Here is a 26,055-nt window from a genome sequence, read left to right as displayed (position 1 = left end):
CGCCATTGTAGTCATTAGTACTGAACATGTATGGAACATTTTACGTAAATTGATTCGAGGCAAAAAGTAGAGAAACGAAGAAACAAAGAACTGAAGTTAATTAAAATCATTTTAAAAGATGTAAAATCAAACTAATAGTTTCTTAACAGTGGTATAGAATTACATAGTTTAATATAGGATAAGTTGCGTTAATAGCCGCTGCGATTATTTAACCAAACTCCTATCCTAAGCCAACTTACTACTACAACAACTACTGATGTTACTCTACTACAACTACCACCACTACTACTATTACTACTGCTATGTTTTTGTTCGGCGAGTGTTAACGGAACAAATTCAATATGAATTTCAATATTCAAATTAGCTGTGTTGCAACGTATACGCACCGTCAATACTACATTTAGTGCCAAACAGATGTTCTAAAACAGTACTGCATTATGCTTGGGGCAAAGTGAATCGCTATTCGCTTTGCCCCTTCTAAAATTATTCTCTTTGCCCCACACTACCACATGAGACAAAAAACTGTCTACAGCATATGGACGACGTATTTACGATAATTCTCAAACATGATAACATAGCTAAGATCCCACCCTGTCCATGCATAGTGTGTTCGCAAAAATTCTACGGAATAGTAAGAAAATATTTCAAAACCCTTACTTCTTGAATTTTTTAGCAAAATGGTTATTTTCTTTTTTTCTCCTCTCTCGTCTAAACAACAACACGTACACACAAAACAGTAATGTCCTTCTCTTATTTCACTAGTGACGTCATAAACTGGGGCAAACATTTCCTGCCCTCTGTTTTCAGTTGACTGTAAATTGCGTTATTCGCTTTGCCTCATATATCCACTTTGCCCCCCTTTCCTCTATATAGGCATGGGCGCCGATTCTGGGGAACCAAGGTGACCCGGGACTCCCCCCAAAGCACATGTGGGCCCCCTTATTGTATTTAAGAAGATATAATATTTGGAATAATTTGAATGCAATTTGTTTTAAAATCCTCATATATGCCTTCTCCATCTAAATGAGGCCCCCCATTTTACAGAGAAATCGGCGCCCTTGTATACAGGCGCGGATCCGAGGGAAGGCTATAGGAGCTATAGTCCCCCCCTTGACGATCAGGTATACACTGGTTAAAATAGGCTTCAATTCTGCTTTACACTGGATAAAGCTGCAAGCTATGATTTAGCCCCTCCCTTGTTCATATCCTGGAACCGCCACTATATATATATATATATATATATATATATATATATATATATATATATATATATATATATATATATATATATATATATATATATATATATATATACAGGGCCGGATTTAGAGACTGCAAAGATGCACTTCCCCCTTTTGTTGCAAATATACACTATCTAAAATGAGAAGCGAGCAGTGAAAATAGCAACACATTCCGAAACTTTTTGCCATCATGTTTCTGTTTGGGGATTAAAAGAATGCAGAGCTTTGCAAAAGCATGATTTTCTGAAGGTTGAAGGAAAAGAATTCACCAAGCAAAATAATATAACTTTTGTCAAGTAAGTAAGAAAACATAAGGCAAGAGGAGAGAAGGACATTTTTGTCCTGCATTCCACTTGCGTCCCTGTTTAAAATATTTCGGCCAGTAGTTACTGAAAAAGAAGATACAACGTACAAGACAAGTCGAGTCGAGACTGTCGGCGACCGAGCCCAGACATAATATATAATGATCTTTATTCCTTAAGCGATACTTGGAAACCAAATTTGATTTAAATCTGACCAATAGTTACCGAGAAATAAAGTACAACATACAAACAGAGCTGAACCGAGCCTGTCCTTTGCCGAGTCGGCCACAAAGTATAGAGATGTTTATTCTTTGGATAATGGGCTATCTGCACACCAAATTTCGATTCTATTTGGCCAGTAGTTACGGAGAAATAAAATAGAACATACAAGGCAAGCTGAGCCGAGCCTATCGTCGACCAAGCTCGGCCATCACATGTAGTGATCTTTATTCCTTAGATGAATGGGTATTTTCGCATCAAGTTTGGTTTAAATTTAGCTGGTGGTTACCGAGGAATAAAGTACTACATACACACATACTTAATTACATCTGGAGTAAAACTACAAGCTCCCTAAGGAAACTTACTAAGGAAACTAAAAAGAAAAGTTCTAACATTACAAATGGAACATACTTCATGTAAGCAGAATCCACTTTCAACATTACAACACTAATGGGGAGAGCTTGAGGCGGGTGAGCCCCCCTGACTACGCCACTGCACTTTTGAGACACTTGAGAGCTATCCGAATGGAGAAAACTGCTTTCATCTACCGCTCTTGCTCTATGTAGACCAATATTTATTGAAACGAGAAATTACTGCAATAAAGAGTTGAGTTGATAGATATTGAGTTGAATGAACCACTTCCGGTTTTAGTAGAGAGTTAATAATAGAGATTAAATATGTTCTTACGAAACAGAAACCCGGATCTTAATACGTATTACGTTTTTCGATCTATGATGATCAATGATCAAAACGGAAATGGTTTATTTAAACCACTTTCGGTTTGAGAAGACTATTTTAATAACAAACTCACTTCCTAATTCTTGACTCTTTGTATTTTTTCAAATTTGGTGATGATCCATGAAATACTTTACTTATTTATTTATTTTTGTCACACACTGACACACGCGAGTATGGTAAATATATAATGGAGTTTTGATAAACCAAACTCTAGTTATTAAAAAAAAAATTACAACGAAAACTTGATTTTTGCCATCCCTGCACACAATTAATCTGTTCTAACCACAGAAACATCGCACTGTGTGCATTTTTGTGATAAATATTATAAAATGAAAAGAAATCTATCCTTCCAGAAAACGAAAGAAATAGGCAAATATATAAGAAACATTTAGACTTTTTTTGGTTGTACATTTGTGAGTGGAAGAGATTAAAGCTACTGCTTCGAAGGAGAATCCATCCGTTTCAACCAACAAAAGATGTAGAAAAGCAATTGGAAAGACATTCCATACTGAGGTTTCAAAGATCGTTATCTTTGTTCTACGAAGTATTTTGTTGACACGTGAATCATACCAACTTACGCCAAAAAAGCACATTCAGATAGTTGTGTCGTAAAGTTGTGGGAAATCAGTGGGAAGTGGGAGGTGGGAGTGGAAAGGGAGACTGCTCAAGACATAAATGATTATGAAACTAGAGGGGTAGACACGGGTTTCACTTTTCAAATTGTCATAATACACCCCTCCTCAGCATTTGTTCTTCAAAGAATGTCATCCATAGTAATTCATGAGGTTTGCAAGTGGTCTTTTCACTCTTTACCTGCAGTAACTCAATACGGAAGAATGCATTACAATTAATCCAAGTAATTAGGTGCAAAATTGTGACAGTCATCTGAATTGTATTACTCTTTGGCAACAAAATTACCAGTTCTTAAATGCAGTATTTTCTAAGATATTTATGAATTAAATTTTACATGTTATCTTATGAAGATTCTGAAGCCTCTGATGATGGGAAGACATCCCCTTAAGCTGTAGGTCATGTCTGACAGTGGCGTAGTCAGGGAGCATCACCCGGCTCAAGCGCCCCCCCATTAATATTGCGATGTTGAAAGTGGATTCCGCTTACATATAGTATGTTCTATTTGTGATCCTGATGTTAGGACTTTTCTTTTTAGTTCCCGGCGTAAGCTGACCGGATGTTGTACTTTTACTCCAGATGTACTGTAATTATGTGTGTGTGTATGTAGTACTTTATTCCTCGGTAACTATCAGCTAAATTTAAACCAAACTTGATGCGAAAATACCCAATCATCTAAAGAATAAAGATCACTACATGTGATGGCCGAGCTCGGCCGGCGATAGGCTCGGCTCGGCTTGCCTTGTATGTTCTATTTTATTTCTTCGTAACTACTGGCTGAATATAATCGAAATATGGTGCGCAGATAGCCTATTGTCCAAAGAATAAAGATCGCTATACTTTACAAAGCGACAGGGCAAAGGACAGGTTCGCCTTTACAACAACAAAAGAACGAATATATTTTGTTTGACGGAAGGTGAAGGGGCTGAAGTATAATCTTGGGTGTGAGAATGTGTTCATTTGGCCCTGTACATTGTCAGTTATTCGCTTCAAACGCCATATTTCTTACCTTTTCATGCCGGCATATGTAATGACTTCTATATATTGATTTGCTATATATTACAGGCACGCCACGATACCTCAAGTCTAAATCCAGCAACAAGATCATATAGTTTTTTCTTTTTTCTTTCTTTCTTTTCTTTTCTTTTCTTTTTTTTTGCAAGATATAATTTATGCACATGTCTATCGCCAAACTGAAATATTCAGTCATCATTGGCGATCTGGCGATCGAAAATTCCAACCTGGCGACCAATTTGGTACATGATTATTTTTTGTATTACTTAGGCACCAGACAAGGATTGGAAAAAATAGTTTTATTTTTTTAAAAAAAGAACAAAACATGTGTTTAAAACATAAAAAAGATGTTCAAAACGTTTTAAACATGTTTTAAAACACAGACAAAAAAAACATGTCTTAAACATTTTGAACACTTTAAAACACGATTTTTAACATGTTTCAAAATCATGTAATAACTTATTTCTTAGGACTTTTTGCTCTTTACTTGCAACCGACCTTTTCATTTATTTTATCCTGATTAATAACACTGTGCTGCGTACAGAATATTTCAGTATAGATTAGTAATTCTCAACTTATTTCATATTCCAACCCCTTTTTATTACACCCTCTTGCCAGTGATTCTCATAAGTACTTTCTTGATTGTAAGTAGCTTTTTAGGTAGATTTTAAAATCTACCTACTGTGGAGATTTCACACAATCTATCAATATGCATGGTGAAACAAAAGTCCTCACCACCCTTGTGCGTTGAGAACGGGTTGAGGGAGAATGATGAAACTTTTAAGTGGTCTGACACATCAGATAGTGCTATCAAGCATCATGGCTGCCATCTTTGATTGGAATTCAAAATTTCAAATACAAATGGAGTCATGTTACGTGTTTTAAGGCTAGAACTTTACCAGAAATACGCTTGTGCGGTTACTTTAGCCTTAAAACAAGTCATTTCGGAGTTACTGCTTCTGAAAAATTCCTAATTATGCTCTTAGGGGCTAAGATCGCGTTTCATGGAGGCGGGTGTGATTTTTAATTGCAAAAATTTGATTATTATTTCATACTAATAAAATTATCTTAAAATAATAAACTTTCGTAAAGTAATGATAGTTTGAAGCACACTTCATGTTGTGCTAACTTTAGAATATTTTCTGCAAGCCTATGTAATTGGTTGTTTTTTAAGTCAATAATTCATTGAAGAAAAGTAATATATGAGGCGTTCAGAGCACTATGGATCCAAGTCCTTTTTCAATAATAAGGTTCAGGTTTGCTCAGCAAATGAATTCTATTTCCAAACGTAATATTTTCGCAGTCAAGAGTTCGCAATAAGTATAACTAAAACCACGTTAAAGGCCGTGGGATAGTTTCATATGACAGCCGCTAGATAGGGGCGTCAATGGGGCAGGAGGGCATCCGCCCCCACCCCACCCTGAATTTCAGACTTTGGGGGCAGTAAGGCAGTTTTAAAAACCTTTCGATAAGCAAGATCCAACAAAATAAGTTTGAGGTTCTTACACCGAATAAATAAGGAGGAAATACAGATGATCGAAACTGGAAAGTTGTTCCAAATGATGTCGTTTTTCCTTCCCGTAAAACTAATGTTAAGCGATTCCAAGTTGTACGGAGACTGACAAGGTACATTCGCGAAGTGTCCCCTCGGGATTCGTGTAACATTGATTCAAATGCAAAGTTCTCCGTGACCCAATGTGTATTGTACTAATTTAAGCGGCCCATACCGGTAATTTCCATATTTATGGGCCTTCATATATCCGGAATTCAATCATACACTACTATAACACTCGGACACAAAGTTGCTTTTAGTTTCTTTAGATTTCACTGGACATGAATATGGGCATATGCAGAACAAATTGAATCAAGTACTCCTTCTCTGACATATGTTACCAACCTTGGCCGCCATCTTGGATTTAACTTTCGGTTTTTCAAATGGCAATAGGTTCAAATGATACATCAAATTAATGTAAACTTTTTTCGGAATTTCATTGGTGTACTGAGTTTTATCGTAGCTTGTATATACCATTAAATGTCAAGCACTTCATATTGAACCAAATAGAAAGTTGTGCAGGGCCCCGTGTGTATATGCAATCTTTTATGTGTTATCGTTGATGAAATATTCTCTGAACTTATATACATGCAGACACACAGATGTCAATACGGAAATGGTAGGTCTTCACCCAACTCTGGCCGTATCTGGATCTACATTAGGCATTTTGACAGTAATACAATACTTCCTTATTATAGTATAACATGGAAGTAATAACAATCACTCATGGAAATGTAATAAGATTATGATACCTATGTTGTAAGGAGTTTACCAGTTAGAAATTGTTTTGATTTGTCAACACCAAAAACGTAAGCGTAACTGATATTAACCTGCAATGTCTATTCGCAAAGTGGCTGGAGGGAATGAACATGTAATACCTTCCAAATGGTACAAGCTACGGTAAAATACATTACACCAGTGAATGTAAACGTAAATGTCCGATGTAACACTTGCGCCTATTTCCATTTGAAAAACCAAAAGTAAAATCTAATATGGCGGATCTAAGATGGCGGAAGGGATGGTAACATGTGTCAGAAGCAGTGCTTGATCCAATTTGTTTTTCATATGCCCATATTCATGTCCAGTGAGTAACATCTAAAGAAACTAAAATGAATTTTGTGTCCGAGCGTTATGCTAGGGTATGATAGAATTCCGGATAGCTATATGAAGGCCCATAAATATGCCAATTACCGGCATGGGCAGCTAAATTTAGTACAATACACATCAGACAGCAGAGAACTTTGTATTTAAATCAATTTTACACGAATCTCGAGGGGACACTTCACGAATGTACCTGGTGAAAACCAACATGTAGGCTACTATATCAACGAATGCCTGCGATATGTTAATTTCAGAACCGCAATTTAGAACCGCAAGAACCCTATGTTTGTTTTCTGAATACAACATAAAAATTTGTTTCCATGATAATTCTTTTATTTACTTTTTAATATCAGTTCTACAAGTAGTACAACCTTCGACTATGACACTTTCTCGCAAGTTAACTCTTAAGCATTTAAACAATGCAATGAACATTAAAAATCAAAGGGAGAAAAAAAGACAAAATAAACTGTAGATTACCACATTGCCATGAGAAGTCAAAACATTCACATGAGAAGAAAATAGTCTTCAGAATGGGTAGCACTTTTTAACAATTTTCTTTCTCTGGCAGATTTTTTTTTGTTTACAAAAATAAAATAAAATAGAAATATGTTTAAAGGTGCAAAGGTGCACGTGCACCCCCTTCCTTGTAAATATATACTACCTAAAGTGAGAAGCTAGGAGTGAAAATAGCAACACTTTCCGAAATTTTCCGTTTCGATTTGGGCTTAAATCAAAGGGAAGTTTTGCAAAATCGATAGTTTAAGTCAATTTTCTAAAAGTTCAACAAAAGGATTCTCCGAGAACAGATACTTAGGATATCCAGGGCATTTCCTCATTCACGCCACAGGTGCCTAAAGGCATTTAAAAAAATCCAATTCAATTCAAATGTAGGCCTACTGGTAGTTATTGGTGCACCCCTTAGAAGATCCTTTGTACCAAATCTTGTGTGTTGGTACCCCTTGATGAGTTTCTCGCTACGCCACTGATGTCTTATATGTGTTTGATTTATAAACTAACTTGCTTGCAAGCAAATGAAATGTCCTTCCTGCTTCCCTGGGGGCCAATATATGTGTAACTTTGGTGTATGTAGCTCCGGCTTCGATCCTTGTTGGGAAGTGAGCTCGAGCTTTAACCACATTGGTCAGTGCAAGATTGTTGTAAAATAAGCATATATGGTGACTACCGGCAGTGAGCTCCTTAATGCCTAAGCGTTTAGTGTACTCGCCTTTCGCCTGGAAGACCCGGGTTCGATTCCCGGTGTGAGCACATGTTTTTAATCAGTAGGTCCGGGTTAATCAGTAGGTCCCATCGCATAAAGCCTCGCTGCCGAAAAGGACGTTAAACTCCAAATCAACTCAACTATCGGCAGTGTCATCACAAGAAGTAAAAATCTTATCAATAAGCTTACATTAAAAACTTCACTCTTTGATCATTTCTCTTTTTCCTCTTTTTAAATACAGAGCAATCAAAGTAATGCTATTCTCAAAGGACATGTGCCTGAGGGCCTAAGGTGTTTACTGAATCTTAAGTATGAGGAAAAAGAAAACAGACTGAAAAACGTGGAATTTACTAGTATAATGGAGATTCTTTTAAAGCCAACCTTAGACTCCCTGTCGCCAAGGATGTTTAAACGTTACTCAAGCGTAACTCCAAGACCATCAGAATTGAAGAAGATGAAATACAGGTACAAAAGGTAACCGATAAAGAAAAGAGAAACATAGAAATGGTACTCATCATAACAAAAATATGTCTACTTACACAAAAATGTTCTGCAGAATTTCAATACGTTTCATATCGCTAAAATCAAGGAACAAAACCCTTTGGGTTCGAGAGAGAACTGGTATTCAGTGGAACCAGTTTTATCTTAACAATCTCAAGCAGGTACGACATACGTGGGTATTTCGAGTAACGCTAATCCCTTGGTGACCGTAACTACAATACCAAAATGCAGAATGTTCCATTGAGTAACGTTACTCAGCGTAACATAATTCAGAGCGTACCATTTTAAAAGTTACACTGACCAATAACGTTATTAACTAGGTGCAGAAATGGGTTACAAAATAGTAACCGTAACAGATAACAAATTGTAAATATTGCACATTTCGTTAAGTTATCCACCCTTGATAAAAACATTCTGTCATACTCCAATAATATGATCCCGGGTCTTCGTTTCTTGAGTTTCAGAGTTGTAAATGTCTGTTAACCTAATATACGCTTGTTGTCCGATGTCAGCTGATGAACGGGCAAATTGATCACATTTTTGTGAAAGTTTTACATTTGCGTGAAATAAAGAGTGTATAAGCTTTATTGAGTACTTTAAATTTAATAACATCCAAAATAAATATCCTAATGACACCACTAACCATGTTGATTTAATATTGCAATAAATTGCTGTAAATAATGTTAAAAGTGATTGAAACTGTTTTTGTTTAGTTAACATCAAGGCATGACGGTTCATAAACGTCTGCCCTTCAAAAATAGATGTAAGTTTGGGAAGTTTATATTCAATTTTTAGATTTATACTTGGCGTAAGTATTACTGCTAACACTTACTTATTAATTGATTTCGGGGATGCAATAAATATTAAAGTTGTTCCTTCCTTTAGTTGATAAACATGATACACACATACGTTCAAATGTAATGTTTTATTTGTTAGACGCAGCTTTGTTAAAGGATAGAATTTTAAGATAGAAGTTATGACTGTAAGTGTTGATGTTGGCTTCTAGTTAAAACTACAACAATGAAGAATGTCACCTTTAGTTATTTTTAACTGAATGTTTTCTTTTATTTTAAAGAATGAAGGAATGATATATCCAAGAGATTTGATAAACATATTTCAATCTCCTTCTCTAACGTTTATGCACAGTTCTTGTAGAAATTAAAACAACGCTCGAAGTATACTATTGTTCCTTAGGCGACAATTTATCAGTTTAGCGCACATATTTTAAGCACGTTTTCAGAAGACAATAGGTGTACCAAGAACATATAACAGTTGTTTTAAAAACATATATTCACAGTGACATTGGTGCTTTTCTCCACATTGTACAACACAATTTTAGCAAAGCGGTATTTAGCTTTGTATGCTTTATTATTAATTTGAACATCGACGATGATAGGAGTATACTTCTAGAAGCTTATCTCCATGAAAATTTGGTACACTTGAGGTAGGTACCTAATTGCTATAGTTATCAAATATTACAAATACTAAACAATTAATTAGAATACCTATAACAAAAGAAACACTGGCCAAAGCTTCAAATCCACTGTATTTTAAACTGTAATATGTAACAGCTAAATACAGACATATATATTGTCATTGTTACGAACAATTTTTAAAATTCTCTTAACAGTCATATATATAGTCATTGTCATTTATGTTCTATAATGTCTGAGGAAAGATATGTTAGATATCCGAACCGTTACATATTGTAGTTTAAAATGCAGTGGATTTGAAGCTTTGGTCAGTGTTTCTTTTTTAAAATAATCAATCCAAAGAAATGGATAGTCTTGCTATAGAAATACCTGAAGAAAATAAAAATTACTAGGTTAGCATTGCGTTGGACCACCTTCTGCTCTCAATGTAGTACTGATGTCATGTGAGTTGGAGTCGTAAACTGCTGAACAGTTGAAGGTGGAATATTACACAACTGTGCGTGCCGAACATCAATCAGTTTGTAGAGATTTGATGGCGTCGAAAATTTGGACCGGATTCATGTCTTCAAAATTCAACCCCGTTACAGAATTATGTTTAAGTTCGGGAATTGAGCTAAGCTAGAAAGGTCTTCAATTTCATTCCGCAACAGCTCTAGCTACATAAATGATTGCATAATGTATATGGAATATTCTCCGAATCACTATATTATCTGCAAAACAGGATCAACATAGTGATCTAAAGTGGCGAAACAATCACGGTCAGCTACCTGGTCGGTAGTCGTCAGCACAGAATAAATTGAAAACAAGAATATTGCGGCCAAGAGCATAAGCGAGTGGTTAATATGTTTTTCGGTTGGAGTCAGGCATTGCTGATAATAAGCTTTTTTTTGGTTCCCGCCAAACATAAACATAACACATTGCTTGAAATAAGGTGAATGATAACATAACTGACCATATGATATGGTACCAGTTATCAGAGGCTCATACTACATATTTGCGACACAATTGGCTTCGTGCCAAAGCAGTATGGTCTTTTATATGTTGTTTCTTACATTCTACCCTACTCCGCTTGCCTATGTCACTTAACTCACTGTGGAGTGTAGTTGCCGACATAAGCTTGTTACGTGTTTATTACGTTCCTCCGTTACTTGCATCGCAATCACGTGACTGTGCTGAGTAACAACCATCTTTAAACCAATTAAGGAAAGGTGGCTCCGAAAAAAACTAGACATTTTGGAACCACGTGATCTGACTCTAAAGCATTTACTTAATCCAATTTCTATCTGGAGCTCTACTAAAACGCAACGAACATCAACCATTTCTAAAGTAGTTTCTCAGGGATGATAAAAGGTGGATAACATACGATAACAATCACGATTATTGTGGTTGATACAACAAGCCACCGGACATTAACCTAATTCGGTTATGGATGTGTTGGTCATTAGCGATGTCATGATTGGTTACATGTCGGTCTTGCTCGATTTTGGTAGAATATTATCGAGCTTTGCTTTGATTCGTTCCGTACTGCGAGGTTCATCCTGGACACCGAAATTTCCAGATAGAAGATATTGAATTATCCTTTGACTATGGCTTTTGTAACGAATATTCTCCGTAAATAGTACATGTTTCTTCCCAGGTCTGGAAAGCTTTTACGCCTATATCGAAGTAAAATTTCAAAATGAAGCCCAGCTTTATGGAAAGCTCACTCATCTTGAATTCACCTTTCTTTGACGTAATTCGGTTTAACATTCACCACCCTAGAAAAAAATGTAACGGCTCCATATATATTTACGTAATATAGAGTGCATGATTTCTCTTGATACACTCTTGTAAGTTTTGAACCAATGAAGAAAAGGAATAACTTTTTACTATGCAAATAATTGCAGCGTGACATCGTTTGGAATACTCTACGATACCAAAGGTTATCAATGTTGCCAACTGAACATAACTGAGGAGAGCTACGTCTGTTTTATTTACATATTTAAAATGTAGCTTAAAATAAAATCTTCCAATTTTACACTTGCAATGCAGTATTGCAAACTCATTATACATCACTGGGGGCGCGGTGGCTCAGTGGTAGAGCGTTCACGTCCGGTGCGTGGGGTCCCTGGTTCGATCCCTGCTCGCGCCGTGTGGACTTTGTGGTGGACAAATACCGCGTTTGTGGGTTTTCTAGGGGTTCTCCCGTTTCCTCCCACTTTCTTCATTCCACCATTTCACTCATTTTTCGTCATCACCGTCTCCTTTAGCCTAACCGGCATAAGCGTGGGACGTAAAACTTAAAGATTTCATTTTTCATTATACATCACTATCACAAACATCGAAAGTAACCAAATTTTGGAAATTTCAAAACAGTAAAAATACAAGTGAGATTCTTGGGGTAATGCACACCACAATAATTTTAGTATAGCATAGTACGGTCATTATATGCCATAGGTATTTCGAAGAATCAGAAATAAAATTCCAAGAAATTTAAAACTGAACTATTTTCAAAGGACACTTTCTGTCGAAAACATTTTGAGATAAGTCACACATCGAATTACGTAAGTGATTTCCAGTAGACATAGAGGTCATTATGACGCTTAAAGCAATTTGGTATCTCAGAACACCGTCAAATATGCAATGTTCTGACGTGCTGTCATAACTTGTCAGAATATTTCATATTTTTCAGAATATTGCAAACAATGTCCCTCCGCTGATATTTACATAATATACAATTTCAGAAATTTTATCGCTTGGTTACAATAGTTTATCAAGAAAGATGGTTCATTATATATATATATATATATATATATATATATATATATATATATATATATATATATATATATATATATATATATATATATATATATATGTGTGTGTGTGTGTGTGTGTGTGTGTGTGTGTTGTGTATAGAGTGTTAATGATCTATTTCGACAAAGCGTAAGATGTGATTCCTGACACGAAAATAAAAATAAGGTCCAAGGGTGAAACTTGAGTAGTCTCAGAGGTAAAGGCGCTCAAAAGCTTGAGAAATACACATCGAAACGAAAGAATTATAGAGCAACGGCTCTTATTGTCTTAAAAGAAGTCGCACATATGCTATCAAAAAATTCGTATTTCAGTAATGTGCAGTCGATGCGCAGGAGTTACGCACACGATATATTTTCTACATATGCTCCCAACAAAATTCCCATATGCGCTCCTACTTATTCTTAAATAGGTAAGTAGGGTGTTTTATATATAAAGGAGGTACGAATTCTTCTGATTGGCTGATTTATGTTAGGTTAGCTTTGACTTATTTCTCTTTAGTCACGAGAAGTTCCTATCGAGGGCGAGTATAATAATCACACATAGTAAAACTAGTTCATAACAAAATCAACTCAATACTATAAAAAAATAATCAACTCATGTTACTTTATACATGAATACCTGTGTAAGAGAAGGACCAAAAACCAGTGGACAATTAGACACTTAGTAAGGATGTTAGTGAACACCCTTGCTATATAAACTCGAAAAATAGGTGCTCTTATTTTTCTCAACCTTTCTAACGCGGTTGCAAACTATTCACCTCACAAACTTGTTACAAAATAATGTCCTTTTTCGAAAAATCTGTTTTTCGATTTTCGGAAATTTCATTCTCCGTTTTCTTCGTTTTCGCTTTTTCGAAAAAAAATTTCGTTTTTCGTTTTTCGAAAACTTTTCATTTTTCGTTTTTCGAAAATAATTCGTTTTTCATTATTCGAAAAAGTTTTCGTTTTTCGTTTTCTCGAAAAAATTTCGTTTGTTTTTTCGAAAGGTTTTTCGTTTTTCGTTTTATCGAAAAAAATTGTTTTCCGTTTTTCGATGATTTTTTGTTTCTCGAAAAGTTTTCGGAATTAGTGAAATGAAAATCGGGTGCAAACGGGAGTACCCCGGGAAAATACATGAACACGATGTTGTTTGCCACGAACTTACTTGACATGGGATGAAATGCTCAAGGGGTAAGCGTTCTAACACAGCTACCGTGCCCCCTTGGATTTGGATTTAATGAAAGGATAGTTTATAATGCCTAGTATTGACGAAACTCATGCAATCACGACCAAAATTAGTATGATTATGGACTGGGATGTATTTAGTACACACGTTAAATATTATGGTGTTTGCGACTTTGGTTCCAGAGTTATTGCTAATCAAATTTGTGTTTTAAGTTAGTGATATCAAAAAACTTCGCTAAGACACATTTGATTAAACTCAAATGATCTTGACAAAAGTTGGTAGGATCGTAAATATTGACAAGCTTGGTATGCATGGAAGCACAGTATAAAATATTATGGTTTACAGACTTTTTGTTCCTGAGTTATTAGCTATCAATGTTAAGTTTGGAATCAGTGAAATCAAGAAATTTCATTAAAGCGTGAAAGATGGAACTCATCCAATTTTTACCAAACTTGGCAAGGTGGTAGATATTGACGAGCTTAACAACTATAAAGGTAACCAAGAAAGACCTTCTTGCAACGTTTTGGAAGGCCATGCATTCCATCGCGGTAGAACTTGTTGGGTCGTGAAACGAAGAAGGAATCAAGTGCATTTTGCACCTCTACTAGGGATTTGAACTGGCGTCTTCTAAGCTGATTGTCCAAGGAATGGAACAGGTGATAATCGGACGGTGCAATGTCCGGGGAGTATGGCGGATGCAATAGTGTTTCCCATGCAAAGTGTAGAATGGTGTCCCGGATCATCCTAGCTACGTGGGGACTAGCGTTGTCCTGTGGCTGGAGGACCCCTTTGCGATTCAGAGTGTTGGCTACAGAGTCTTGAGTTTTTTCTTGAACACTGCTCAACTGCTGACAGTACACAGCTGCATTGATGCTCTGACTAGCTGGTAGCAGTACTTTTTTCTCAAAATACTGTCCAGAAAATTTTGACTTGAACTTAGTAAAATCAAGAAATTTCATTAGAACGCTTCAAACTTGTCCGATATTGGCCAAAGTTGATATGGTCAGAGACTTTAACGAGTCTGGTACGCGTGCGAGCTCAGCACGAAATATTGTGATGCACAGACGTTTGGTTCTCGATTCTTGAGGGATATAAATTAGAAATAATAATTCGCAAAGGTAAACAGTGTAAAATTGATATTTTACAGAATATTAAAAATAATAATTATTTACAAATAGTGATTATTGATGTGTTATCGACAATTTAGCATTACTGCTGTATCGCCGGACCAATTTGAAAATCGAAAATGGAGCAACATATACTGCATTCGGTTATATTTGGTTGGATTACATCAAGTTACGTTAGATTATGTTATTAGGTGCGCAGTTTTACTATATTGATCCATAGTATAAGTAGTAGTAGTAGTAGTAGGAGGAGGAGTACGGGTAGAAGTAGTAGTAGGAACGGGTTAGAAGCCCCGCAGGGGTTGGTTGGGTTCTGTTCTCGACATGAAATGGGCCAATCAAAGATTTGCCCAAATTTTCCTGTACATTTTACAATCTATGGATCCGTATAGTAAAACAAGTGTACCTCTCCGGAAAATTGTCCATCCACCTATACATACAGTGTCGCTTACAACATCAAAAACAACCAGCAAATACAGTCACTTTCTGAGCTTTTACTATTCCCCTTACCTGACTTTCAATCACTCTTCCTCATAAACTTAAATACATTCTCCAATTGACCCGGCAAATTTCCTAAAATTGGTCCGGCGATACAGCAGTTAACCCGACAATATATTTTATAATGTAAAAAAAGACTGTCTAAACTGATCGTGATAGTATCAGACAATTCTCTAATAAATTGACTTTTAACAATTGATTTTAACAAAATATGAAACATGAAGTGATTATATGTACTGATGCTGATTCTAAAGACTTTTCACTAAGATCTCCCATTCCATTCATTTCTCTTATTTTCTATAACTAATTAAGTGAGTATCAAAAACAATTTGATTGCTTTCAAAAATAGGCAATTTAATACTAACAAAATACTGTTGAATGGTTTATTTGTTCTAAAGAGGTTTTATATATAGTAGGACAAAGAACTAAGTATCTGACTATAATAATCTCATCAAACGAGAATTCAAATTTTAAAGATGTGAGTCTTCGTTTTCGTATTAGTTTTTACTGCTACTAACTTCAGTAGAAGAATACTATTAAGATGAAATATTTTTTATATGTTTGCTTGTTGAAGTTCAGCGTCCCTTTTCAGTATCGAGTGAGACTATACAAGACGTGGACCTACATTTTAAAGTGGAATCCGAGCCACCATAATACGTTCAATGTTTTCCCACTCGGGACCCTGTGCATCAAAGGAATACGCGCTAGCCACTATACCACTGGGCAGGGCTTGAAATCTTTTATTGGAATTATGAAATTATATATTTAAAAGTAACGTTTATCGCTTCCTAGTACTTCTCTCGTTCTATGAGAAAAAAATATTGTAACCAGAGATATAGTAAGTATTTATCACTTTCAGTTGCAATAAACTTAGAGATGGAAACTACCACTGTGGTACAGAATCGATATCAAAAACTGCTTCCGGCTATCGTTTTCTCTTTACTATGAAACCGGAAGTGTTAATTTTTCACTATTTCCGGTTTACATAGAGGGATAGCGGTCGAGATGACAATAATCGAATCCTGGATTCATATATATATATATATATAAACATATCTTATTATCTCTTATTATTTCTGCTCTATGGTGATCAATACTGAAACCGGGAGTCGTGATCACGGGCGTATCCAGGACGGACTTCTGGGGGTGGCGGTGGGTTGTAATACTGCTACTTAGAGCTACTTTTAAGAGCACCAAACTCTGGAATGGGTTTTATTTATATATAAAATAAGAAATTGTCCTCTTCTCGGAGGGGGGGGGGGGCATTCCTTCGATCGCCCCACTGGATTCGCCCCTGGTTGTGATACATTTTTCCTAGTTTCTGTTTTTGTGCAGAAACAAGTGAGTTTCGTTTCACAGTGTAAAACTACGGTAGACTTCCAATTTATGCGAATTGAATACTGAAACTTCAGTACAACAAGTAGCACAACTAAAACTCCTGGTTGGAACATATTAATAAGATCACAGATAGAATCTGTTCCTCGGATGCTGAAACCGTATCAAAAAGCCATTATTAGCTATCATTTATCATTTTTGTTCTATGGCGATAAAGATTGAAAGCAGGAATGGTTAATTTGAACCACTTCCAGCTTGAATAGAGGGTCAAGGGAGGAGATGGAATCTATTCTTACGACGCTAAATCGATTTCAGAAAAACCTCTTCTCGATATCTTTTATAGTTTTTGCTCTATGAATATAAGTATTGGAACCGAAAGTAGTAGTAAATTTCAAGCATTTCTAGTTAGAAAAGAGTGAAGCAGGTTATGACGATATGATCTCTTAAAACCCTGAATTGATTTCAGAAAATTGCTTGTCGCTATCTATTACAATTTTTGTTTTATCGCGACAAGTGTTAAAAACCGGAAAAGGTTAATTGGAACACTTTTGGTTCAAGTAAAGTGTTAACGAAGAAGGTGGAATCTGTTCTTTGGATGCTGGATTGATTTTTAAAAAATGCAACTCGATATCTCTCACCGATTTTGCTCTATGAAAATTAGTATTACCTATAAAATCAAAAATAGTAATAAATTTCAACCATTTCTTTCTTTGTGGAGTGTTGCGGATTGTAATGGCATTTCCTCTTGAGACCTTGAATCGATTGTAGGTGAACCACTTGTCTCTATATATTACCAGGTTTGTTCTTTGGGGATAAATGTTGAAACTTGTAATCGTTAATTTGAACCATTTCTGGTGTGAATAGAGATCAAGGGAGAAGGTAGAGCCTATTCTTAGAACGCTTAGTCGGTCGCAAAAGACCGCATCACGATTTCTCCAAGTTTTTCCTTTATAAAAATCAGTATTGAAACCAATATACTAGTTAATTCAGCCACTTTCGCTTTCAATAGTATTGTGGGTTGAGACGATATATGACATATATACTCTTGAGACGCTGTATCGATTCGATTGAAAAAAAAAAAACACTTGTGGCTATCTATTACTATTTTTGTTCTATATCAATCAATGCTGAAACCGAAAATGGTTATTTGAAACAGCTTCCGATCTGAATAGAGGATTAATGGAAAAGATAGACCTCTTTCTTGGTTGCTGAATCGATTGTAAAAAACTACATCTCGATTTCTCGTAATTCAGTATTGAAACCGGAAATAATAATAAATGTAAAAATATCTGGTTTTGATTGAATGTTGTGGATAGGCATATGTTATCTTCAGACGCTAAATTGTTTGCAATAAATCGCTTCTCGCTATCTATTACTCTTTTCGTTCTACAGATATAAAAATTGAAACCAAAAAATGGTATTTGAAACACTTACGGTTTGAATGTGGGTTAATGGAAGAGATCGAACTTATTTTAGGGACTGTAAATCGACCGCAAGAAACGACTTCTCAATATCTGTTACTGTTTGTGCTCTGACACCTGTCGACAGACAGACGGACAAAGCCATTCTAAAGACTTCCGACACTTATGCATAGCTTAAGTTGCAAGTGTAATAAGGGCGAACATTGAATATATTCTCGGGACATTGAATTGATTCTGGAAAACCGCGTCTTTGCATATATTACCGTTTGTGTTCTGTGGCGATCAACAATGTAGCAGAAAGCGATACATCTCTACCACTTCTGGCTTAAATAAAAGTCAAATGGATTAGATTAATCTATTCGTGTTGCAAAACTGTGTATGCTACTCGCTATTTCTTACAGACGAACGGATGGATAGACAGACAGATGAACCTAGCCGTTCTATAAGACTTCCTATACGTATGCATAGTATACTATAGTTTGGAAGTACTAACAAATGAAATGAATTCAGTTTGTTTTCCGAAAATTGTCCGTTTTCCGTTTCTCGGCAGTTTTCGTTTTCCGTTTCTCGAAAAAAAATTCGTTTTTCGAAGAAGTTTTCGGTTTTCGTATTCCAGAAAATTTTGTTTCTAGTTTTTCGAAAAATGTTTCGTTTTTCGTTTTTTCGAAAAAATTTCGCTTTTCTTATTTCGAAAACTTTTTCGTTTTTCGTTTTCATTTTTCGTTTTCGAAAAAATGTTGCCATCCTTAGAAAACCCAACCTCTTTATCATTTCTTTACGTTTGTTTTCTTCCGTCTCCCTTCCTTTCTTCAAAGCAAGTCATAGTAGAACAATAACTTCCTATAAGTGAGCCAAGCTACGAAACACATGCATGTAGAGTGAAGATTGCAATTCTGAGAAAAACGTTAAGCAAAACATTTGTCAGAGTTTCAATGAAATTCTTAAGCACTTTGATTAATTGACAAACGTTCTAGAAAATAAAAGCCTTGCTTCTTGCTTTCTCTTCTTGTTCCCCTCTGACCATCAGTAAATTTTCTATCGTCACTCAAACACAATCCTTTTCAACTCTATTAAATTCATTAGTGCTGATAAGATCTTTCATGTCCTAAGTGCACGTTTGTCGTGGTATTGACGCATTACAAAAACATTGTTTTAGAAACAAAGTGGTTCCGTTTGTAAAACATTTAGGATTCACACAATGAGAAGGAGTGAAACTTACAAACAACAAAATCAATACATTACTCTCAGTCGGTATGTCATTATTCAATTGTAAAGGTAATAAGGTTCATAGGAGTAAAACCGAAGTGATAGCAAAGAATGATGAGATATACAGCTTTATCAAAATAGTTCGTGTTCGATGATCAGAATTAGGACTTGATAGAGTTGCGTTTTCTTCATTTATAGCACTTCCTTCCAGACAATCTCGACAAACTTGTAAAGAGTTTGGATGTAAACGACCTAAAAATGATCTTCTTACTTTAGTGCAGAGAAGTAAGGTTTAGACAAGAGAAAATGAAAATTTTGGTATGAATTTCTCAGCAAATAGAAGCAATTTCAGAGAAAATAGACCGCAATCTCAAGGTGTGTTCGATGATCTGTTAAGTTGAAACTAATGTGAGGATGCTAAGTATTCGAAAATGTTCTGCAAGAATGGATGGTGTTATCATGCAAAACGTGGAGTGATTTTCATGTCCATTATCTATTGAGTGACATTCTTCTTACAGTAGAGGTGTTGGAAAGACTCCGAACATTTTGTATAGAAGAATGTAAATTTTGGACACAGGCTTGTCTCTCTTAGAATGCAACTCTAATACTAATGGAAACAAAATGGATTGTATTTTAAATGATAAGCAGTAATTAACATTCGAGTATTCGAAGTGGAATTACTTAGTGGAAAGTGGATTGTATTTTAAATGGTAACCAGTAATTAACATTCGAGTATTCGAAGTGGAATTACTTAGTGGAATCTTCATGATGGTGTTGCCAATAACACAAGTTAACAAATTTAAACTTTTTGTTTGTTACATGAGAAAAATCACCTGATCTTAAAGGAACTTTTTGCGCTGAATTCGAATATGCACTCGGTTTCTCTCCATCACGTACAGTTTTCCCGTAACAGATGGATTTTCGGGAAATTCCCTCAAAAATTTTCCTTTTTCAGATATTTTATTCCCCTAGCTCCTGTCCTCTTACATATAGTAACATAGAAATTATACCTAAGTATACCTTGATATATATATTTAATAAACCCTAAAAGTTTCGTAAAAATCGCTTTGTTCTTTCTAGAGAAATAAATATATTTGTATGTATACTGTGTGCACTGTTTATTGCACCTGATAGTAATGCTTTCAGATCTCCTGAGTTGGGGTAAAAACGATTTGCTTTATTACTACAAACACAGACATAAAAATGAATATTTACAATAGTCAACAACACACTCCCCCCGGTATCGTTTCCCCCTCCCCCCGCGCATTTCTTTCTTTCTGGTGTTCTTGACACCTGGTGAGGGAGTTTTTACATTTTTATATTGACGTGTGGTTTAACACTACTTCACTTTCAAAGTTGTCTTTGCTGCTAAGAGTGCTTTCATGTTTGATTTTAACGGCATTATACCCAACTAAGACCAGAAGTTTAGTTTGTGATCAGTACAATGGCGTCAAGAGGACGGCGTTCGTGTGTTAACTCACCAAATAGTTCTTGTTATGTGTGTGGCCAGTTTGTAGTTAAAGGACAGTGTAGATCCATTACGCCATCGGTGAAACTAGCATATTATATATATTTCGGATGTCGTGTGGGAGATCAGGACAAAACTTGGGCACCCAACATAATTTGTGCGTCGTGCTAAGTCACTTTACTTGCATGGGCCAAAGGGAAACGGAGGTTCATGAAATTTGCTGTACCAATGGTGTGGAGAGAACCCACCAACCATCTGGATGATTGTTATTTTTGTCTCACAGTAGTTAAGGGACATTCTAAAAAAAGCAAATACACAATAAGTTATCCCAACGTTAAATCCGCAATTAGACATATTCCGCACGGGGATGAACTTCCACTTCCCGAGCCCCCAACCAACTGGGAACAGATATGGCCAAAAGACTCTGATGATGATCATGACCTTGATGAACCATCGACATCAACATGTACATCCAAGGATCCAACGTTCATTCCTGACTGTGTTCGCGAGCCACATTTAATGACCTAGTCCGTGATTTGCACCTGACAAAACAAGAGGCGGAACTTCTGGGATCAAGGCTCCAGCAGTGGAACTTATTGGATGCAGAAACGAATATATCAGTGTACAGGAAAAGGCATGTTCAATTTTCAAGCTAATTCTCAATGCAAGATAATGTGTGCGTATGTACGGATATAAATGGGTTGATGGCGGAGCTAGGAATTCCTTACGTTCCAGAAGAATGGAGGTTATTTATCGACGCGTCAAAGGTCAGCCTTAAAGCTGTCCTTTTACATAATGGAAATAAAAAACCTTCTATACCACTTGCGCACTCAGTGAAGATTAAGGAATCCTATGACACCATGTCAACTTTGCTAAATCTTATAAATTACAAGGACCATTGTTGGCAAATATGTTGTGATCTCAAGGTAGTTGGTATTTTATTAGGACTGCAGTGCGGTTACACGAAGTACCAATGTTTTTTATGTTTATGGGATAGCCGAGCTGATGACAAACATTATGAAGTGAAGGAATGGGAACCTAGAGTGAATTACGTACCTGGAGAATGCAACGTCAAATACGCTCCTTTGGTAGATCCTAATAAGATATTACTATCGCCACTTCATATCAAGTTAGGACTTATGAAAAACTTTGTCAAAGCCATGGACACATCTGGTGAAGGTTTCAAGTATTTGCGAGATAAGTTCCCTAACCTGAGTGATGCTAAGATTTCAGCGGGAGTGTTTATTGGTCCCCAAATTAGGAAATTAATGCTTGATGATAGCTTTGACAGCAAGTTAAACAGTGCTGAGCTAGCTGCCTGGACAGCATTTAAGTGTGTTGTGCGCAACTTTCTGGGCAATAACAAAGCTGAGAGTTACACAGAAATCGTACAGGACATGATACAGAAATACAAAGAGTTGGGTTGTAGGATGCCTTTAAAAATCCACTTTTTGCACTCCCACCTCAGCTTCTTTCCTGCTAACCTAGGTGCTCTCAGCGACGAACAGGGGGAAAGATTCCACCAAGATATAATGGCAATGGAGAAAAGGTACCAGGGACGATGGGATCCTTCAATGATGGGGGAATATTGTTGGGGTCTTGTTAGAAAATGCAATATTTCTTACAAAAGAAGGAAGTAGTGTACGTTTTTGTAACCCAATGGAAGTTTCATATATTGTGATAGTTTTGATTGTCTTTTCATGACCTTTTGGTACATTTGTATTATTGTTTATTGTAAATTGTCACACTTGTAAATTATATTGTATTATATTTTATATATGTGTTTGTGGTAATAAAGCAAAACGTTTTACCTCAACTTAAGAGATCTGAAAACATTACTATAAGGTGCAATAAACAGTACACACAGTATACATACAAACATATTTATTTCTCTAGAAAGAATAAAGCGATTATTACGAAACTTGGAGGGTTTGTTAAATATGAATCAAAGTATACTTAGGTATAATTTCTGTTAGTATATGCAAGGGGACAAGATCTTGGGGTGTAAAATAATCGAAAAGGGAAATTTTTGAGGGATTTTCCGGAAAATCCCTCTGTTACGGGAAAATCCTACATGATGGAGAAAAACCGAGTGCATATTCGAATTCAGCGCAGAAAGTTCCTTTAAGAACAGTTATTTCCTTTTATGTAAGAAAACCTTTGTTAAGTAGTGCGACATCTAGACACATTTGAGCGACATAAACCTATAACTACCTTATATACGAGAATTTCAATAACTTGTACAGGCACGTGCGAGACTTGTAGTTTGAGATTTTCATTGGATACTAAAGTATCGATATACAATAAGGATGATATTATGCACTGTACAGAAGATCAACCTCAAGGCTGTTTTCTTGTGATAGATTTAGACTACCCAGCTGAGCTTCATGACAAAGTTCTGTACTGAATGACTTCTGTGAACGCTCACGTTATAGTCAGCAACCAAACTACTGCAAGCTTTTAAAAATAAATCAAATGATATTGTTCATTGCCATCTGCTGTAGTATTTATTGGGGAATACGGAGTGTAAATCTGCTTTAGAGCATACGTATGCATCAAGTAGTATGGTTTAGATAGTCGAAGTAATTGGCTTCGTTACATTGAATTCAACGCACGCAAACTTTTAGTAGCCAAAACCCATCTTTGGAAGAATGTCAACAAACTTCTCAAAAATATCATTTATGGTAAAATATTGGAGAACGTCAGCAAATATCAAGATTTAATACTTGTATACAACGAGGAAATTGTAGAAAGCTACTAGCATCTCTAAGTCTAAAGAATCTTTCTCTATATAAAGAAAACCTTGCGTTGTTCAATATTGTGAAAAAGTAGATGAAGTTACCGAAACCAATGTATATTGACGTAACCGTACTTGAACTCTCAAGCTTGTCATGTATAAGTTCTATTATGAGGTTAAGAAATCCAAATATGGGACTAACATTGAAATTGTATACGTGAACATCGATTCAGTTATTTATTACACCTAATATGGGCTCAAAGGACTCTTGTTATAAAAATCATAACATTGGATACACAATTCCTATCAAATTATTGGCTGAGGAAATCTTTGAAAGGCAGACACAAGCTAGTTCAAATTCCCATTTTTCGAACGAGAAGAAAAAGTTTATGAAAATATTATTTGCGAAATATGTAAACCTCTTCTTTCAATAGGATTGCATGTCAATGAAACTGAAATAAAGATCCAAGCGAATCCAGCTGCTAACTATGTTCAAGATTCATTTTAAACAATTAAAGTGTTTTCTTACTGCCAATATATGAACACAAAATAGGAAATAAGAAATTTGAGCAGCTACTCCTTTCTTTGCCACAAGCGGAATTTTGGAAAACCATGGAGCACATAATCACAGTTTGTAATGAGAAGATTAAATACCCAGTTTCATGTTCCTATAATCAGAGGCTCGCGAAATACAATATTTTGTGAAGCTCATTTTTAATACTCCTTTCCCCACTTACGATATGCATTATAATAAAACTTGTAACAAGATAAAAGCTCGGCCGAGTTAACTAAGAACTGGTCACGTGGTACCCACTGGTAAACTTGGACACTATTTAGTGCATGGTAGCCTATGCCTGCATAATGAAACAGAAGTGGAAGCGCACACGCTGAGAAGTTATGAGGTTGAAGAGAAGTTTAGTATTAAAACTCAATAAGGAATAGTATTTTCGACAGCCTGTAACGTGTCAGCACCAATTTCATAGCAGCTAAACACTTTAGATACTCATAAGAAATATCCGAGCATTTGGGGAAAATAATCTGTTAATCCCGTGGCCAAACCCTATAAATATTACTCTTTTCGTTCGGGCGCATCTACATGTCAATGACTTCCAATGTTAAACTTAAAATCCTTATTACTTCTCTGCTAGTGTACACTTCCACTCGAAATTATTTAGGCGTAATTAATCCTCGGACCTATACTAAGCATTTTTTGTAAGTACTAGATGTTTTCACATATTCATTTCAAACAGTTCATTCATTTTCTTGTGATGGTCAGACAGACAATCACGATGTCACTTTTACATATTGGCCACGTATTTGGAACATGCTCCCATTTCCCTTCAAAGCGGATATGTGAGAACGATGGAAGATTTGCTCAGTATTCTAAAACAAGATGTTTGTATACGTAGTATCACCTTTCCTCTTACGATATACATGCTAACGAATGTAACATTATAAAAACCCAAGTGCTAAATACAATTTAGTAGAAAACAAATCATTTCAAGCGGTTCATCTGTTTTGCTGATCATTCATAAATACTGAACAACAGTTATAGAAATTGGTCCTTCACCTCCTTTAATACCGACATTAAAAAAATAATTGGATACGTGCTTCTTGAAAATAGCAAGTTACGTGTCTGCTTTTAAGAGTGTTAGAGTCTCGAGCAAACAGATACAGTTAAACAGCAGTAACAATAGTAACTGAATGTGATGTTAAGAGATTTGCAACATATCGGATGTTATAAAGCTGTCTTTATAGCAGAATTAGACGACAAATGCAAAGCAGATTAGAAATCAATAGACTAATGGAGAAAGTTATAATCTTCTGCACTAGGAATAATTAAAATTAAGAATATACGTTGATGCGAGTACGAAAGCAATTAAACATGACATTCTACGGACTGCGTTCATTGATCAACACAGTTCGTTCTTTCGTTCACAGTTCGTTCGTTCACAGGCGCTTAAGTAATAGAACAATGGTACATATTTTATGGAAAGCTAAGCCAAACAAAAGTCACATTTGGCAGACTATTGACAGACATTTAATGATATTTCTACCGGATGAAGGTTGTCAGTAGCTGCATATTGATTCCTAGTGGAAATACCACTCTCATGATGGTAATTTTACAGATTCCCAGGTGGCACTATTGAAGTTGTTATCAAGACTGTCGTCTTCACGTTCTGGAATGCAACTATTTTCAGCATGTCTAGTGGTGTAAGTCTATAATAATACATGCGGCAGAAACAGTTACTAGTATGCTATCGCTGATTGAAATTTCAGTCTATATTCTAGTTTTGTTGATTACACTGTTATTTAAAGACACATCTCATTTGTCAGTAACAATATTCGACAAGTT

At 35.8% G+C, this 26,055-nt stretch overlaps 1 long non-coding RNA gene across 1 annotated transcript in view; it reads left to right on the top strand.

The window, feature by feature from the left end:
• Positions 1 to 9,803: 9,803 nt before the first annotated feature.
• Positions 9,804 to 26,055, top strand: part of LOC145679847 (uncharacterized) — a 39,595-nt gene continuing 23,343 nt past the window's right edge. The window contains exon 1 of the long non-coding RNA XR_014130578.1: positions 9,804 to 9,961. This is a non-coding gene — a long non-coding RNA (uncharacterized LOC145679847). The remainder of the gene's footprint in view (positions 9,962 to 26,055) is intronic.

The sequence above is a fragment of the Thermobia domestica genome, chromosome 2 (genome assembly GCF_964235325.1).
Source record: "Thermobia domestica chromosome 2, izTheDome1.hap1.1, whole genome shotgun sequence".
In the NCBI taxonomy this organism is placed as follows: domain Eukaryota; kingdom Metazoa; phylum Arthropoda; class Insecta; order Zygentoma; family Lepismatidae; genus Thermobia; species Thermobia domestica.
Note: the sequence above shows the minus strand (reverse complement) of the source record. Positions and strands in the feature narration are given on the sequence as shown.